This window comes from Protopterus annectens, chromosome 5.part1, assembly GCF_019279795.1.
Source record: "Protopterus annectens isolate FY-2018-M chromosome 5.part1, PAN1.0, whole genome shotgun sequence".
Lineage (NCBI taxonomy): Eukaryota > Metazoa > Chordata > Ceratodontiformes > Protopteridae > Protopterus > Protopterus annectens.
This window is the reverse complement of record NC_056736.1, coordinates 173,170,366-173,191,419: the sequence shown is the minus strand read 5'-3', so window position 1 is coordinate 173,191,419 and position 21,054 is coordinate 173,170,366.

The following is a 21,054-nucleotide window of genomic DNA, read 5'->3' as shown; positions in this document are numbered from 1 at the left end:
TTACAGAGTTTTGAATACTTGCACAGCAATGTTGTGTCCATGTATGCATTACATTCCAGGGGGAGGCCAATCACCTAATAATAAAACACATGCATCAAAACCACGTATAGTGTTAGTAACAACGACTGTCTACACTTGCACTGCATGCTGTTGAGCAGTACATGTCCTGCATGCTGACATATGTGATATGACTGTTTTGCTTGTGATACTGTACCCCACCATCACCTGCTATCGTGTATGTTCTGAAACTGTTGGTGTGTGTGTGTGTGTGTGTGTGTGTGTGTGTGTGTGTGTGTGTGTGTGTGAGTGTGTGTGCGTGTTTGTCTGCTTTAGGGAGGAGTGTATTTGTGTGTGCATGTGTGCACGTGTGCATGTGTGCATGTGTGCATGTGTGCAAGTGCATGTGTGCATGTGCATGGGTGCATGTGCGCATGTGCATGTGCACATGTGTGCATGTGCTTGTGTGCATGTGTGCATGTGGGCATGTGCATGTGTGCATGTTCATGTGTGCAGGTGTGCATGTGCACATGTACATGGGTGCATGCTCATGTGTGCATGTGTGCATGTGTGCCTGTGCATGTGAGCATGTGTGCATGTGTGAATGTGTGCATGTGCATGTGTGCATTTTCATGTGTGCATGAACATGCACACATGAACATGCACACATGCACATGTGCATGTGTACATGTTCATGGGTGCATGTTCATGCACATGCACACATGCACATGCACATGTGTGTGCATGTTCATGTGTGCATGTGTGCATGTGCACATGTGTGCATGTGCATGTGTGCATGTGTATGTGCACGTGGGCATGTGCATGTGTGCATGTGTGCATGTGCATGTGTGCATGTGTGCATGTGCTTGTGTGCATGTGCATGTGTGCATGTGTGCAGGTGCATGTGCGCCTGTTCATGTGTGCATGTGAGCATGTGTGCATGTGCACATGTCTGCATGTGTGCATGTGTTCATCTGCATGTGTGCATGTGTGCATGTGGTCTGACATCATGTTTAGGTGTTAAAGTGTGTTTCCTGTTTTCCTCTCACAGGTGCTGAGGTGGGGCTGGTTCAGTACAGCAGGGAACCTGATGTCGCTGAGACAGACAATGATCATGAGGATAGGTGTGTTGAGGCACAGGCAGGTTTGTCAGGGTCTGTTGTTGGGCCACCAATTGACAGTGCACAAGTCTCCACCCCATCCATGCACACAGTCATACTGCCTGTACATCCATCATCACGATTGCCCTTAGCTGAGGGACAGTGTATGGTTGGCACTAGCCAGGACAGTGTGAAATCTATGGCACATGTATAAAGACACAGCAGTCATAGCCAGATGTCTGGAATGGTACCACATAGGCAGATGCCCAGGGGTTCCCATCAGAGCACTGCTGGTCATCATGCCCCCGGCAGATGTGCCACAACTCTTTCAACCACACGCATGTTCCAGGCTGCCATGGAGGCACAGACATGAATGGAGCAGTACACCAGACAGGGACTAAGGGCACAGAGGGCTCATAACACCATGTAAATGACAGTATCTATGACCTAGCAGGTGCCATATGTAATTACACTGAGGTCATTGATAGACGTTGGGTTGAGACATTGGATGTCCTGCACAATGTCATGCCCATGTGTCAGGACAGTGTGGGACAGTTGAGACACTGACGTGGACATATGCCAGCAGCATCAGCAGCAATGTTGGGGTGGCTGTCCATAGACCATCCTAGGAGACCATGTGCACATGGCTCTGGCCTGTCCCAGCAGGGACCTGGATCCAGTGGACATATGTCAACCTCTGAGGATAGTACCCAGTCTGGATTAGTACCTGATACTGTCTGTAGCACCCCTGCCAGGCACAGGTTCCGTATCCATGGCCAGAGATGGTGATCTGTAAAGCCTGCCAGGTAGAGTCTGTAGCTGTCCCACAAATTCCCGTATATGGCAGCCACATGGTGGAACTGTGTGCATGCAGACACACACACATAAACCAGAAACCTAGGGCAAACACATACCCGCACACATTACATCAACATTGGCCCATAACAGTACTCATGGCCCTCACACACACACTCACACACACATGTCGATTGTATGGCTCAGTGTAGCCCTCTGGCAAACCAACAACACACGCTGTGCATATGATGAAACCTCTGCCACCTCCTGTCATCTGTAACATTGACGCAGGATCAGGATAACATGGTGCTGATGCACAGGGTGACTTTGATAAAGTATAACAATGGTTAAATGTGTAGCATGTTGTCAGCAGTAAATTGTAATGATATCCTTGAAGGTGTGGCTGAGCAGGCATGATGCATTAAAGCTGTAATTAGCAATGTTGTATTGTTTCCAACAGTGTTTATTCCAATTGTGTTTTGTTTGCCCATGTGCCACTTGGCTGATGTGTGTAGTTGTGTCAGCATGTGTTATACAGTGGATAGTAAGTGTGGGGTGTGTGCAGCACATGTTTGCAGGTGTACATTTTTGAACATGGTGGAGGTGCATTGTCTGCATGTACGTGCATATTGGAAACATGGACAGGGTGACATGCCCTGTATTCGCCAGTGTTAACACTCCATAGTTTCTATTGGTGGCCAGTATGCATTGTACTACACACGTTTTGTAACTTGAGTACGCATGTGTGTATATAACATGGGTTGACACTGTGCTGTGGGTGATGTTGTTGTTCCTATCTGTCATTGGTTTGCATTACTAAGGTTAACAGTGTCCCAGCTGCATAATCCTGTATTAATGCACACTGTTCACCTACAGGGTTGTATGGACTGTGCTATCACAAACACAAGAAATCCTCACTTATACAGTAAAAGTGCATTAGTTTTATGGACCCCTTCCATAAACTAAATATATAATAGAAGGTGTGATGTTATACCAAAAAAGAGTTACATACCAAGAAGGGATAACCTCTCTGGTCAGTATCATTTGGAAAATTCAATCCCTCAATGAACATACATGGCAAGCTTCAAAATACAAAATGGCAACGATTCCAAAGACAACACCAAAGCTGTCTTTACTGTTGTTCATAATCTACAGGGGAAATCTCAGATTGGGTCACAGTTAATGTAAATGGTCACAAAGTACACTTATCTGACTGACATTACCAATTCCTTGTCAGACAGTTTGAATGCGGATTTCACCACCCTGTCGCTATACAAGGGCCAGATTTCCGGACCTGCAGAACATAATACCTGATAATTCACAGACACTCTAGTTAAAACATCTTTTTAACAAGGTCCACAACACAGTGGCAATGGTACTGGACAGTGTCCCTGGCTGTGTCATACACAAGCTGACATATGAAGTCACCACTCACCTAAACGATCTGTCCAGATGGAGGCTCTATACAGGTTACATACATGTGGAATGACGTACGGTAATGGTGCTCACAGTCCACAAGGGTTGAGCTACAACGTTTTCTCCTTTTGGATGCTCCCATTAGGGGTTGCCACAGTACATCATCTGTTTCCATGTCTTCCTGCCCTCTGCATCTTGCACTGTCACACCATCCACCTGCATGTCCTCTCTCACCATAGCCATAAACCTCATCTTAGGCATTCTTCTTTTTCTGTTACCTGGCGGCTTCATCCTTAGCATCTATTTCACAGTATACTCTGCATCCCTCCTCAGCACATGTACAAACCAACTTAATTCTGCCTATGTGGCATGGTCTACTAACCTTCAAATCCAGCTAGACCCTCTAATATACTTATTCTTAAACCTGTCCACCCTCGCCACACCCAGTGCAAATGTTAACATAAATTGATTAAGGGTAGAACTACAACAGGTCCTGGAAACTCTCACCCTATAAGCCAGACCAATGTTATCTGGAAGGCTATGAAGCACATCATTATGGAACTCATTAACAGAGACATTATGAACCTGCAAACACTGCATCATACCCGCTTAGGTTCTCTAAAGGCCAGATCATGGCTCCTACACCCAGTAGACTTCAAGCCAGTCAACAAGGCTATAGGTGAGGGAGGGGAGGTAAACACAGCCAAGCTATAGCTCACCAGCAAATCATACCCATCCCACATACTGGTATTAGACATAACCTCAACAGACTGACCATAAACAATTGTTAGATGATGGCTTGACAACTAACGCACAGATGTAGGACACACAGTAACATTTGCAGCCTCCATGTACTATTCTATGCCAGTAACAAGTGGTATTCGCCTGCACTCAGTCCTGGGACCATGCCTGTTTGGTATATAGCTTTCTTAGGTACAAGCAAGCACAGTAGGGATATGTCTGCCCACGTGTGATGAAAATGCATAATGTGGGCTATAATTTATTCTCCAGATGACACACACATCCTCCAAAAGGGTATCATACAGATAGATACCTGGTGTCAAACTCATGCTGTAAAGCTATAAGCCTAAGAAAGCATAGTTATCCACTTTTAGAAAACAAAGTATCCCCAGAGTACCACATAGGTAGTAGCTTGCAAAATGTGTAACAGGTACTAATGTATACATAGAGCCATGTGTTAAGTCATCTCCCTTTGATAATCACATTACTAAAGGGTTTTGGAAATCCATCTGTGAAGCACATAAGCTGTTGCACACCTATAATGATTAGTCATCCTTGCCAGACTTTGCTTGCTTTGGAACAGGTTTCAAATATACCTCAAGCATAAACCCTCACTTGCACTCTTCAATAGAAACCGTGATGAGTGGATGTGAAATGGAAGCCATAGCCCAGGGATCACTGCAGTGGCTAAGCTTGTCACAAGCATACAGAAGTGACATAAGGTCTGGAAAGTGCCAGCACACTCTGGCAAAGATAACACATGCGTTCATGGAGAAAGCAGAGTACCCACCTATGAAATACTTGAGGTCAGATGTATGTATATGGATTTGACCCACAGCTACCTTACATGTGTAATGCACATAAAGTTGTCACTGTGATATGTCATACACTATAAAAATCAAAACCCACTCCACATTGGCCAACGGTGTCACACACCTAGAGCACAGATGCACACAGTCAGCAAGTGCGAGATTCAAACTCTTTCCTAACTACATTATGATACTACAGAAGTATGCATTTACACAACGTGCTATACACATTATTGGGGTTTCACCTTTCCACAGGTATATTTGTAGGATGGTGACATCATCGGACTTGACAAATATGAGTATACCACTTTTATGGTGTTTGAGTAGTCTCCAAAAAGGTTGCTCTGCTCCAGGGAGACACACATACACAGTTGGTAAGTGCAGGATTCAAACCCCTACCTAACTACATTATGATACTACAGCAGTACGCATTTACATGACGCACTATACACATTACTGGGATTTCACCTTTCCACAGGTATATTTGTAGGATGGTGACATCATCGGACTTGGCAAAGATGAGTGTACCACTTTTAAGATGTTTGAGTAGTCTCCAAGAAGGTTGCTCTTTCCCAGGGAAACAAGCATACACACAAAGTTTGCAAGTGCAGGATTTAAACCCCTACCTAATTACATTATGACACTACAGCAGTACGCATTTACACGATGCACTATACACATTACTGAGAGTTCATCTTTCCACAGGTATATTTGTAGGATGGTGACATCATCGGACTTAACAAAGATGAGTATACCACTTTTAAGGTGTTTGAGTAGTCTCCAAAAAAGTTGCGCCTCCCCAGGAAGACACACATAGTTGGCAAGTGCAGGACTCAAACCCCTATCTAACTACATTATGATATTACAACAATATGCATTTACACAACACGCTATATACATTACTAGGTTTTCACTTTTCCACAGGTATATTTGTAGGATGGTGACATCATCGGACTTGACAAAGATGAGTATACCAGTTTTAAGGTCTTTGAGTAGTCTCCAAAAAGGTTGCTTCTCCCCAGGGAGACACACACAGTTTTCAAGTGTGGTGTTCCTAATCCAAACTAATTATGTCTTTACACTTCAGCAAGCAATATGGAGTTACAGGGTGCAATACAGACATTACTTGCTGACAGTTTGCACAAAGGTTTTTTCACATTTGCTAACCTCAGCAGGCTTATCATACTAGGTGTATTGTGAGTGTATTGTATGCATAGGCCATGACCATATCATATATGGGTTGATGCACCACATGCTGGCACACACAGGGTCAAACCTTGAGTAGCATCTTACCTTCACCTACATGATACTGCAATATAACAGAAAGATGATAAACTTCAACAATTGGCTGGGCTTCTGGTGTCATTCAAAAGGGATCCAGTCTCTGGCTGCCTCTGATGACATGATAGACAAGCCTTGTTGCTTCACCACAGATGGTTTGCACCTGTTGCCCCTATGCTTCTGAATACTGGACAAGGCTTGTGCTGTCCCCATATTACATTTTTTAGACAAGGCTCAAAGGTTCATAGGTTCATAGGTAGGTACTAGTCTATCGGCCCTGGGGCCTATACAAGGCCAGCCAAAAAGGTACCCTGGCCTTTGCCACCCAAGAAATTTATTTTCCTGTGCCACTGTCATGCAGAGAAACAGAAGTGATCCCCAGGGTGAATTTCCTATTTCCCATCCGATAATCAAGATTTTCCTTGAAGAGTGCTAATGAGGAGCATTGTTTGATATAGATAGGTAGTTTACTCTGGAGTATGTGAAGTCTGTGGGACAGGAATCTTTCCCTCCGGCATGTTCTGTTTATTGTGGTGACAAGGTTTAGGTCCCTAGAGCGTGTAGGTTCATAGGTAGGTACTAGGCTATCTGCCCAAGGGCATTTATAAGCCTAGCCAGAATGTGTTGGCTTTTGCCTCCCTTTTAAATTAGTTTCCTGGGCCTCTGTCTAGCAAGGCCACTGAAGTGATCCCGGGGTAAATTTACAATTTCCCATCCACTCATCAAGATTCCTCTTGAAGAGTGTCTGCAAGGGGCTCTGCCTAACATCAACTGGGATTCTATTCCAGAGTGAGGGAAGTCTCTGGGACAGGAATCTATCCCTCCAGCACATTCTGTTTATTGCTTTGCTGAGGTTTAATTCACTGGAGCATGTGGCTCTAAGAAATTTGCTTTCTTGAGGTGGAGCATATCCATTAATTCCGGGTTGGACATGGCCTTATATGTCAGGCATAGATCACATCTGAGCAGACAGTAAGCAACCGAGTAGAGCTGGAGTTTCTTTAGTCAAGCTGCATAGAGCATCTCTTTGAGGCCCATGATCCTCTTAGTGAAGTACTTCTGTGGTCTTACCAGCTGTTGCATGTGCCAATTAATGTACATACCAAATGGGGCATTGCACTCTATTATGGGCCTAATGAGTGATGAGTAGAGGGGCACAATGACCTCTCTTGATCTAGAGGTGAACCCTTTCATGATTAGGTGGGCTACATAGAACAAATAACTAACCACTTTGCCAATGGAATTATCAAAGGAGAGGTTACTATCTACCTGGGTCCCCAGGTCCCTAATTACATTTTCTGTACCTAGTGGATTACCACCTATGTGGTAATTTGTGGGCACTTTGTTTTTTCCAAAGGGGATAACTATGCATTTTTTGCCATTCAGCTTGAGGCCATGGTTTTGACACCAGGAGGATGTCTGTGTCAGCCAGATAGTTGATTATGGCCCCCAGTTTACAGTTATCTGGGAACTTGGTCAGCCATAGTCCTCCCATGCTTGCCTGTACCTCAGAGATGTATATACTGAACAGGAGGGGTCCCAGGACCGTGACCTGTGGGATGCCACTTGTGACTGGTTTAGAGTCGGACATGGCACCTGCAACTCTAACCATATGTGTTCTATCTGTGAGCCAGTTGGCCACCCATCTCGTGACATACGGGTTAATGTTCAAGCTGGTAAGCTTGTCTATGATGCTAGAGTGGAGAATGGTGTCAAAGGCCTTAGTGAGATCCAGGTAGGCTGTGTGGACTACCTTCCCTTCATTTATGGCCTTGGTAACTGTTTCAAAGAAGTCAACAAGGTTTAGGAGGCAGGATCTTCCTTTAACAAAGCCAAATTGGGTAGGGTCCAGTATCTGGAGGTTCCCAATGTCTCTGTTTAAGAGTTCCATGATAATTCACTCCATAGCTTTGCAGACCAGGCTGGTCAGGCTTATAGGGTGATAGTTCCCAGGTTCTGTTGTGGCACCACCTTTGTGGAGCGGGATGACTGTTGCTGTACACCATTCTTTGGGTACATAGCCTGTGGTAAGGTTGAGTCTGAGCAGTGAATGTAGGTGAGGGTTTAGTTCCTTTTGGAACTCATGTTAGACGCAGCCTGGGACACCATCCAGTCCCATTGATGCTGTGTTCTTAGCTTTGGAGAGGGCTGTTTCTACCTGCATGCCCATGAAGTCTGGGGCCCTGCATTCTTCTGGGATGGACACGGGGCATTTTGGGCGTGAGGGGGGGGTGAAGTTTGCACTGAACGTGTCCACCAGGATGTTGGCAATGTCAGTTGGTTCAGTGTATTTTTTGCCATTTTGCAGTAGGTGAAAGCATAGCTGAGAGTTGCCACCTAAATGTTTGATATAGCTAAAGAAGGCTTTGTGGTTATCTTTAGATTCCTTGCCAATTTTTCTTTAGAAACTGGACTTGGATTATTTTATGAGTGATCGTAGTTTCTTGCTAATAATGATCAGTGATGCCTTTCCTTTTTGGAATTTTGCTCTGTCATGTGTTAGTTTCCTCCTTCTGTTGTATAGCTTATTTATGGGCAAGGACCACCAGATTGGTTTCTTCTTTTTGGAGGAGTGAGTCTTGGTTTTAATTGGGATGGCTTGATCCATGCATCCCTGTAGATGCTCACAGAATGCACTTGTAAAGGATTCTGCAGATTGGATAGCATTATCCTGCAGCAAGGGGGCTTTGAAACTTTCCACTTCAGTCTTGAGAAGTGTGAAGTTTGCTTTTGAAAAGTTTTTCACAGTGGTTTTGTTAACTGCAGGGGGGGGTTGGGATGTGGATGTCCAATGTGATTACTTCATGATCTGATATTACCAGCGAGGGGTTTACCTCTGGTGTGGAAAACTGATCCCCCATATTGGTGATGATCAGGTCCAGTATGTTGTCACCTCTAGTGGGCATGATGACCAGCTGTTCCAGGCCATTTGAGTTTATAAACTCTAGGAAGCATTGGGCAAAGGACTTTGTACTCGAGTAATTTTCCCAGTCAATGTTTGTGTAGTTGAAATCTCCTTATATCATGGTGTTTGGTAGGACCTTTATATTTCCCAGTGTTCTCAGGAATACTGAGTGAGGGTCCTGAGACAAGGTATGTAATCTATAGCAGGCTACGATCTGATAAGCAGCTTTGCCCAATGTTAGTTGCACTTGCATGGTCTCCAAGGCCTCGTGCTGTGCCACTAACCTGGAGGTGTGGGTATCCTTTATGAAAATGGATACAGCCCCTCCTTTAGTATTTCAGTCTGGGTTTTGGGGCCAACGCTCAGAAGGATTGGGATTTCTTTAAGTGGAGCATGTCCAACAGCTCTGTGTTTGACATAGCTTTGTATGTTAGGCAGAGATCACATCTGAGTAGGCGATATGCGACAGAGTAAAGCTGTAGTGTTTTGAGACGGTCTGTGTATGGCATGTATTTGAGGCCACTAATCCTCTTTGTGAGGTATTTCTGCAGGCTTTCTAGTTGTTGTAGATGTCTTGTGAGGTACATAGCAAAAGGGGCATTGTACTCTATAATGGATCTAATGAGTGATGAGTACAGGGGAACAATGACTCTTTTATTCTGCATGAGACACCTTTTGTGATGAGGTGTGCCCTGTAGAAGGATTTCCTGACTACTGTGGCAATGTGATTATCAAAGGAGAGTCTACTGTCCACCTGTGTCCCAAGGTATCTTATCACACTTTCGGTGTTAAGTATACTACCACCTATGTTGTAGTTCATGGGTACAGTGTTTTTACCAAAGTGGATGACAATGCACTTTTTGGCATTGAGCTTGAGGCCATGGCTTTGACACCAGGCATCTGTCTCAGTGAGGCCCTTTTGTAGGATGCCCACATCGTTAGTAGTCTCAATTATGGCTCCTAGTTTGCAGTCATCTGGGAACTTCATTGGCCAGAGTCCTTCCATGTTAACCTGTACTTCAGGGAAGTAGATACAAAACAGGACAGGACCCAGGACTCAACCCTGTGGTGCTCCACTTGTCACTGGTCTGAAGTCGGACTTGGAGTCTGCTACTTTCACAGTGTGGGTTGTGTCAGTCAGACAGTTGGCAACCCATCTTGTTGGCTTTGGAGATATTTATTAACATGGTTTCCTTAATGGGGGGTGGGTCCAGAATGTGGATATGTAGGGTAATTAGCTTATGGTCAGATGGGACCAATGAGCCGTTGACTTCAGGTGTGGAACACCGGTCACTCAGGACAAACCAAACCCCATAACCAACACAAATAACCACAAAGTTAGCTAAATGCTACTCATTGCCAGAAGTCTCAGCCTCCAGATGCACACACTTGAGGCACATCTCAGTATGGAGAATATTGATATCTGTGCAGTAATAGAAACCTAGTTCAAGGCTCCAGAGAGCTCACCAGCACTACCAGGATACTACTCATTCCATACCTTCCAGCATCAGGACCTGGATCTTAGCACATAGGGTGGGGATGTATCCATATTCATCAAGGATACCTACACCTCTCTCTACATGCTCTGTACAGGATATGTACCCATAGAATGTTGCACAGCAACATTCTTCACACTCCACAGGGGTGGGGCCACAAAAACCCCTTGGTATTCATAGTCTATGAGCCTGACGAGTCTGCTCTTTAAGGCAATGGAGCCAATCATAATGGAAGTCAACAATAAAGAAATTGTGAACCTTCACACAGTTGAGCATACCCAGTTTAGCTTCATCATATGCAGATCACACCTCCTGAACTGGATAGATTTCTTTGAGACCATTACCCAGGCTACAGATGATTGAAATGAGCTCAACACAGCCTACCTATGCCTCATTACAGCCTTTGACACCATTCCCCAGTCAGGTATCATAGATGAACTCACCAACCTGGGCATGGATCCATACATCACAAGATGGATTGCAAACTGGCTCACAGATAGATTCCACAAACTAGGAGTTGCTGGCTACATGCCAGACTCTACACCAGTAACAACTGGTGGCCCCCAGGGTTCAGTCCTGGGTTCCCTCCTGTTTAGTATAGACTTCTCAAATGTACATGCCAACACAGGAGGGTTCTGGTTGATTATGTTTGCTGGGAACTACAAAGTGTTTGCCATAATAGATTCCCTGGATGACACAAATATTCTCCAGAAGGGGCTCTATGAGACAGATGTGTGGTGTCAGAATCATGGCCTCAAGCTCAATGTGGAGGAATGCATAGTGATCCCCTTTGGTGAAAACAAAGTACACACAAACTACCACATAGGTGTTACCCCCTTAAAACTGACAAGGTAATAAGGGAACTGGGGACACAATTACATAGTCATCTTTCCTTTGACAACCATGTTGCCAAAGTGATTGGGAAATCCTATGTGGCCCACCTAATCAACAAAGGGTTTGGAGGTAGTGGTGGCCCTCTACTCTTAAGTCATCAGACCCATCATTGAGTACAATGCACCATTTTGGATGTACTCGACTACACATATCCAGCAACTGTAGAGACCACAGAGGTACCTCACCAAGAGGATTACTGGCCTCAAACAGTTGTGTTTTGCAACACAACTGGTAAAACTAAATCTGTTCTTCGTTGCGTACCTCCTACTCAGAGGCACACTCTGCCTAACATACAGTGCCATGTCCAACACATAACTACTAAGCATTCTCCATCTACAGATAACAAAATGGAGTCACCCTACACTCTCCAGGGATATGAACCTCATCACAACAATGAATACAACATGCTGGTGGGATAGAGTACCATCCGAGACACTTGCCTTACTGTGGAACAGAGTTCCAGTGTACATCAGACAGAGCCCCTCGCTGACACTCTTCAATAGGAACCTTGATGAGTGGATGGAAACAGACAATTCAGGCCAGGCATCACATCAGCAGCCCCACTAGAAAGGGGCTTAGGGTACTAACTATTAGAACGAGGGCTTGGGAGACTACCCAATGGGGTGGTGAAAAGTGCACAGCTTGCCTAGGCTAACATATGCCTTATTGAAGATAGGTTCCTAGGTATGTAGTAGACTATGTGACAGGTACATGTCTACAGATAGTAGATATGTACTTCATTGTACCATCATGATGTACAGCAGGCACATGGACCACATACACTGTAATGCTTACAGATACTGGTGGCTGTTATGTACACTAGGTGAGATGTGCACCTCATGTCTTTTGTGCCATTGGGATGTGTGCTGGATGGGACAGTCCTGGATGGCTCCCTGTCATGGTCACCCTCTTGCACACCTCTCTGCCCATCCATCTTTGGCTTATTTTACTGTGTTCCCCCTACATATATATATATATATATATATATATATATATATATATATATATATATATATATATATATATATATATATATATATATGTGTGTGTGTACATAGGTAGGTAATAGACTATCTACCTGAAGGCATATATTAGTATGGCCAGAGTGTGCAGCTATCACCACCCATGGAGTTAGTTCCCTAGGCCTCTGTGTAGTAAAGCTGATGAAGTGATCCATGGTGTGACAGTTCAGTTTCACATACACTCATCAAGGCTCCTCTGGAGGAATGTTAGTGAGGGACTCAGATTAATGTAGGTTGGGAGGGAGCCTGTTCCAAAGAAAGGGAAGTCTGTGAGTTATTAATGTATCCCTCCAACATGTTCTATTTATTGTTGTGATGATGATATCCCTAGAGCAGGTAGTACAGTGAGCTTGGGGTTACTTCAGATAGCACATGTACATTCTTTCTGCATTGGACATGGACCTGTCTGTTGGGCAGAGATCACCTGAGTAGACAGTATGAAACAGAGTACAGATTGAATTAAATTCAGTCTTGTTGCATGGGGCAACTGTTTGAGGCCAGTAATGCTCTTGTTGAGGTACGTCAGTGATCTCTCCAGCTGCTGAAGGTGCCTAGTCAGATTCATTGCAAGTGTGTTGTGGTACTCTATGATGGGTCTGATGACTGATGAGTAGAGGGAACCTCCTTTGACCTACATGCAAAGACCTTGGCAGTTTGTGGAAACAAATAGCATAATTTTCTAACCACTTTGTGAATGTGTTTCTGGAAGTAGTGATGACTATCCACATGTGTCCATAGATCCCTTATTATTACCTCCATATTTAGGGTGTTGGCACCTATGTGGTATTTCTATGACTGTAGTTTGAGCCCATAAGTTTGACACCACACCTGTCTGACTGAGACCCTATTTAAGGATGTCTCTGTTGTCCCAAACATTGATTATGACAACCTTTTTGCAGTCATCCACAAACCTTGCTAAACATAGCCCTCATGTTTGACTGTATTTCTGAAAAGTATACACCAGACAGGAGGGGTCCCAGGACTGAGCCACAGGAGGCAGCAGTTCTTACCAGCTTGAACAGAAGACCACAATTCTTACCTTGTGGGATCTATCTGTGCCCCAGTTGGCAATCCACCAGATGACATACGTGTTTATGCACAGGTTGTTGATTTTGTGGATACAACATGTGTGTGTGGGATGTTGGAAAAGGGCTTTTCAAGGTCTAAGTAGGCTGTGTGTAGCTCATTTCATTGATGCATGTCCTGGGTGACTGCCTTGAAAACTATCTAGCAGGTTTAGGAACCATGATCTGCCCCTGACCAAACCAAAATGGGTAGGGTTGGGTGTTTGTAGGCTCTCAATAGCTCTGTTTATGAGTTCCATAATGATGGACTCCATGGCCTTGCACATCAGGCTTATTAGGATTATAAGACAATAGTACCCATGGTCTGTGTAGTGTGCCAAACGTTGCTGTAACCCATTCAACAGTTTCATATCCTGTACAGATGGTGAGTCTCAACAGACTGTCAGGTGCAAGGTCTGTTTGTTTTGGAGTTCACATATGGCACAGCCAGAGAAACCATGTTATCCCATACACGCCATGTTTTTAGGTTTGGAAAGAGCTGTTTAACCATTCTATATGTGATTTCTGGGTTTTCACAATCTCCAGGTATGATAATGGGCCCTTTTGTCAGTGAGAAGGGGGAAAATATGTATGAACCTGTCTGACAAGATGTTGGCAATGTTAGCATGTACATGTATTCATTTACAGTTAGTACTAACTCAGAACATATATGAGTTTTCAATGATATTTATGACATAACGAAAGAAAGCTTCATGGTTCTCTATTGACTCTTTGACCATGGCTTGATAATGTTAGGAGTGCTCATTGTTTCTTGATGATACTGATCAGAGTATTATTGATCTTCTTTGGTTTTTCACTTTCTTTGAACAACTTAAGTACTTGGAGTACATAGTTTGATTATGACAGGTGTCCAATATATTATATGGGTCTGTTTTCATATCAGTGTGTGCACAAGGCAGGATTGGTGAATAGTGACAAGTGTCTGGAGTAAGAACTGCAACTGCCAGATATGTGTGGCCCACTGCTGTACTCAGACATGGCCTGTGTGTGTGAGCATGTCCAGTATGACCTTTCAGTATGTTGCTGACTGAAATTTGCTAAATTTGTTTAAGTGTGTGAGCATGCCCAGTATGAGCATATATACTATATGTGTGTGAAAATCAAGTTGGCTTTTACATCAGGGCTCACCTTTGTGCTGTACATTGACAGGAAGCACATTGTGCCTGCAGGGCTTCCATGAGTCATTCTACATACAGTGGGGACAGCTATTATTTGTACATTTCTACCCAGGGGGGCACACCTGATTGTTACTGTGGGTGTACATAGGATGAAGGGTTCACCTGACACTTATACACATTTGCTAGGCCTGCACTGCCATGTCAGGTACTCCATTTCAGTCTGCACTGTTGCCTATCATACTGGCTTGAGGCATACCACTGCACTACAGACCTTAGCTTCCAATTACATGCATATTAGTTTGTGACTTCATAGTCTACCCAACCCACATCACACTGCCTGGCCTGCTGTTATCTGTCTGCATAGGGCTTGGGGGAGGTTACTCATATGCCTCTTCAGAGGGCATGATACAGCATTTGTTTGTGTTTGTGTTTGTCTGCATTTGTCCTGCTGTCTGTGACTGTTAGGTATGTGAAACCCCCAACTGGTATGTGTGAGTGAGTTAAGTTGTGTCTGTGCCAGTGAAATGCTGTCATGGCTTAGTGGTTCAGTACTGTGACTATAGTGCACAGTATCCTGAGTTCGAGCCCTGTCACTGCTTTTTATTTTCCTGCTGGGAAGACCAGACTGCTTAAGGAACAGTAAAGCAGGTGTGAGTGTGTTTACCCGACTTTGCTCAACTTTGCCTGACCTTGCCCGACTTTGCCAAACTTTGCCCAACATCGCCCAACATTGCTCAACGTTGCCTGACGTTGCGCTGGTTAGCACAGTGAGCAGCTACATGCAATTGTATTTAAATATGCTCAATAGTGGTAAAATGTGCCTAGCAGTGCATTATATTGCTTAAAATAGGGCACTCATGCCTCAGGGGGTGCTGCAGGGCTGCCTATGTCGGATGCACATAGTACACTCCCTATACATGTTTGAAAACAGGTAGTGTCAAGTTAGGCATCCCTTTTACTGTATGTGCGTGTCAGAGAGAGGTGTCATTTCCAGGGTTCCTACTGAGTCAGTGTATGTGCTATGCATTGTCTCTTGGCCAAGGCCAGGGCATACTGGGCACACCTCCTTCTGCCTACTCGGGAAGGCTCAGGTTGCTCCTCCTCCATGTCATGCTGTGCAGGCCTTGGCAATGGTGGGGGGGGCTGTTTGGCCCTGCACCACGCTGTACCTGCTGCAGCTGTTTCCACAGGATCATATTGTGTAGCATGGAACATACCATGACAATTTGGGTACATGTAGTTAGTGAGTACTGCAAGGCTCCACCAGATGTGTCCAGGCACCAGAACCATGACTTGAGCAACCCAAACACATGCTCAATAATGTTTCTTGTTTGTGCGTGTGCCTCATTATGGAGTTCTTGTTCGGGTGTGTGTGCATTTCTGATGGGTGTCATCAGCCACGGCTCCAGTGCGTAGCCAGCATCCCCCACTAGGTGACCATCAGGGATGTCCCCATTGGCAAATCTCTGGTACAGCTGTGTCAGATGCCAGATGTGGGAATCGTGATAGCGTCCAGGGCAGCCAGCACACACATTCATTATTATGCCCTGGACATCGCACACAACCTGGCAGTTGATGGAGGGGAAGCCCTTGCGGTTGATGTAGACCCTACCCTGCTCACTGAGTGGTGCTTTGATGTATATGTGCGTGCAATCTATTGCACTCACTACCACAGGGTATTCTGTTATTTGGTGGAAAAGACACATATTACTGGCCAATGCCTCACAGGAATTGGGGAAATATACGTGCTCACCGACATGTGCTGACATGGCATTTAGGAACTGGTGCAGTACCCTTGATGATGATGCCTGTGAAATCCCCATCATATCATCAATTGGTCTCTGGAAGGTACCTGTAGCTAGTATTCTTAGGCCAACACATACTTTGGTATCCACTGAGATGGGTTCCTCTCTGTTGGCTCTGTGTGTGAGGCATGGCTGGCACAGCTCACCAATTTGCTGCAGGAGGTCTCTGTCCACCCTATAGCGCTCCACTATCTCCAGCTCATGTAGCCCCTGGTAGGTTACCCTGGGTCTTTACACTCTTCTCCTTCTCCTCACTGTGGGTTGCTCAGCAGCATTCACAACATCACCACCCTCAGCACCTTGCACATGTTGGTTTATGATAGCAAGAGCAGCCCCTAACATTTTGTCTGACTTTAAAGTTTTTAAGCTTTCCCTCTTTGTATACTGCAGTGTTGCAGAGTTCTTGGGAAAAAAAAGGGAAGAATGCTTTTTGCAGAGTTTAAAGTGCTGGGCTGGGCTGGGCCAGTCTACTGCCTGTGTAATTGGCTGATTTTGATATATTTCACCTGGCAGGTCTGCTAGTTCTCCTTGGTTAACTTCCTACTACTTCTTTTCCTTCCTTTTCCCTTTCTGTTTCCACCCGGGGCAGCACCGTGCAAACAAGCGCAAACACGCGCATACAGGTGCACACGCGTGCACAAGCTGTGTGCCCGCTTGCAAGAAATTTCAGATATTTTCATGGCATACACCTTTGGTTTCTGGTTTTCAAAAAGGACAACTGTAGACACGCCTCTTGCAATCCTGAGCAACTTAGGGCAAACACAGGACACTGTGCTCCAATAAGCATACAGGCTTTCTGACATACCCCCTCATGATGTCACCTATCTTCTACTCTACTACTCACCTACTCCTACACTTACACTCTTGGGACATGGCTCACATGCTGGGGAAAATTGGAATTCACTGTCCTTATCCTTATTTGCATAGGATTGCCTACTAATGCTTGGTTACATCTCTCACACTGAGCTTCCCCCCCTTAGCAACCAGTACTCAGTGGCCATGTTGTATTCAGCCTGCCATTCACCTGCATGACAGGATAAGCTTTTTAGTGAAAATGTCTATTTTTGGCTATTTTTAAATTATTTTATTGTTTTTTTAAGCGCTGCACGTTTGTGTGGCACTGCTTAAACATTGGAGATCGGGGAAAAAATTAGATTTTATTAATTTTAAACATTTAAAAATGCCAATGGCCTTATATTTGGCCATTGGCATGCTTTCACAACTGGATGCATCCTTTATTTGGAGCTGTCATAGCTCCGTTTAGCAATTTGCAGAATGGTGCTCCATTACCAACGGAGTACATTTCTGCAAATAACACTACTCTTCCACGGACAGGTTAGTGTGTCCTGGATTGCAAATTTACCTCATTTGCATAGCTTTCAGCAGCAAATGAGGTAATTTGCATACCATAATGCTGTCTGTGCAAGAGTAGCTTTAGAAGCTCTCATGCATGCCCCTGCTGGCTGTTGCTGGATCACTTGGCAGACATATTGGTTGTCTGACATCTTACTCTACTCTACAACTCCGTGCAAGCTTTCATAAATCCGGTCCACTATAAAACATATTATTATATAAAATAATATTTCCCAAAACAAACATGAAATTATTCAACTTCCCAGTCTGGGAGATAAGCTGGAATCAATCAGACTACCCTCCTTAACCTGTGTAGCCATTAACAGCAGCTCTGATAAGCTGTATAAATTAGACATATACAGCAGAAGTAATATTAGTCTGAACAGCTTTGATGAAAATAGATTATAAGCAATGAGAAAGTTATATGTACATTGCTAAAGTTAAAGCCTCAAATAACAAATAAAAATTACCATATTACATAAGTGCAACCTACATAGGACATGTTTTGTTCTAAGGAAAAAAGAAAGGTGCAGTCTTCAATTATGAATAAATCATCCTATATACCCAAACTTATATTCTGAATGCAAACACTAAGAAGAGTTATCAAATCTCTTAGAAATAGAAATCTGATAAAGTTAATTTATACATAATCCTCTGTATTCACTAATCCTCTGTGCAGGGCTACACTAGTCCTGCACAGAAGCGCCAGTTTAAGAGGAGGATGGCAGCGCGCCATGCATATTAGGGAAGGAGCGCTGCCTGAACACATAATGCTACACGGAGCATGGATGAGTGCAGGGGGTGTGGCTGAGAGCAGAGCTCTCAGAATAAACATGCCCCTGCAAAGTAGAACAGAAGAATGTGTACATAAAACAGCGAGACCGCACATAAGTGTCCGCAGATCCCACCAACAGTCCCCATGTGTTCAACAGCAGCAGTACACTGAAAAAAAACATGAAGAAACCCTTGTAGTAATGTTTTTAAAACTCAAAGTACAGCTAACCATAGGTGCGCGGGTCTGTCCATCACGTAGCTATGGATTAAGCAACATGAAAGGCTGAAAAGGATAACAAGGAAGGTATAGCAAATGAAGCAGCACAGCAATAGCACAGTGGTCAGAGCATCCTCCTAAGGAGGAGGCATTCCCGGATCGAGTCCCACTGCAGCACATACCGTTTTCCAAGTGTAATCTGTATAAGAACAATTACGTACATTTTATTGATGTAGAACCTATCAAATAACAATTACATTTGAACTTGAGTACTGCATGAAATGCACATGTGAACAGTCAGTACCAGAATGAATAAGTCAGCAATAAGCAGGCATAAGCACAGATACGTAGAAGTAAGCAATTGTAAGCAATAGTAAGCGTGTGCAAGTGAGTATGGGCAGGGAGAAGCTCCGGCGACACAGATCAAGCAAAGGAGACACTAACTGCATGTAACACACTGTGACCAGAAGTCAGCAGTGCTAACCTCTGTGCAAACCCGCAAGCAAACGCTTGAAAGTGCCTTAAGCATACCGTATCAAACAGCTGGTGTCACGCATGGATATGTGTACATCAACGGAGTCAATCGTAGGTATCGCAAATTATGAGTGGCACACAAGGTTGGCCAGTATGCACATGAAACACAGTACCCAGCAATGCCAGTCAACATTACCGGATATGTAGCTAAAGAATTAGAGGTATATGTGTCCGTATGAATACCCATAACTATATAGATATATACCTCCCCTCTCTGTAGTACAAATGTAGACATACATAGACATATAAATAAATGCCCATAAATATAGATATACATATGCAGACACCCATACATCCATATGTCGTTAGATATATATACAGTAATATGTATATATATATATATATATGTATATATATATATATATATATATATATATATATATATATATATATATATATATATATATATATATATGTATATATATATATATATATATATATATATATATATATATATATGTATATATATATATATATATATATATATATATATATATCTATAGACATATATATATATATATGTATAAATATATGTGTGTGTGTGTGTGTGTGTGTGTAGATATACACAGATATATACCTATGATAAGATACAGCACCCAAGAATAACATATGTTCACAGGCTATGCCAATGGAGGTGAGGGGCCAAAGCAAGAAATGCGTAACATGTAGCATGACTCCCCCAGCCGGACAGATGAAACATACAAACAAACCCAAAAACAATGTAAACACTCCACTGCTCCCCAGACCACAGGCAGGATACAACCGGGGGGAGACACAGTGGACCTGTGAAATCTAATCCTGGAACAGGGACAGAAGCGTCCTTTGCAGGACACCCCAAAAATCGTCATATAATGGGAGGAAGCCAGTGTGATGACCTATCAAGGCAGGGTGTGTACATACCCGGAATACAAGGGTGGGAAAGTCTGATGACTCATGGGTCAAGACAACTTACAAGATGGGTCCCGTGAAGCGGAGAGTGGGCAGTGTGTAGTGGTATGTTCAGACCTGACTTGCACCCAGAGTAAGAATGAGTGCTGTAGAGGTGGTGCAGGTGGGGAAACTATGTGTAGTTAATTATGGGTCTAGGCATGCAGGTGTTTGCTGGAGTGGGTCTATACAGACAGCCCCAGGGATGTAAGCAATAGTGTTCATTGGGCAGAGGCACCACCCAATGAGCAGCCACACCCACTACGAGTCCCATTGCAGCAAGGTCTATTTTAGATGGCAAAGAATGGAATAACCAGATGTAGATGTATATATGTAGAGGTATGTGTGTGTATATCTACCCATAGCTACATGGAGATATATCTCTCCCTCTCCATAGTACAAATGTATACATACAGAGGCAGAATACATATAAATACCCACATATTGATATATACATATGCAGACACCCATATATCCATATGTTGTTAGATAGATATATACAGCAATATATATATATATATATATATGGTTCTACCTGACATAATCGAAACCACACAACACCGACAACCACATCACCGACACCACATATTCGACAGTCCATAAACACGAAACCACACATAACCGACAACGAATAACCCATACAAACACGAAACCCCATACAAAACAAAACACATCCCCATTCCACAAACCACACACACAACACAAGCACACCCCTAAGGTCCGTCACTATCGCACACTTACCTACCCGCTCCTAACCTAAACCTTAACTAACTTAACTATCCTCC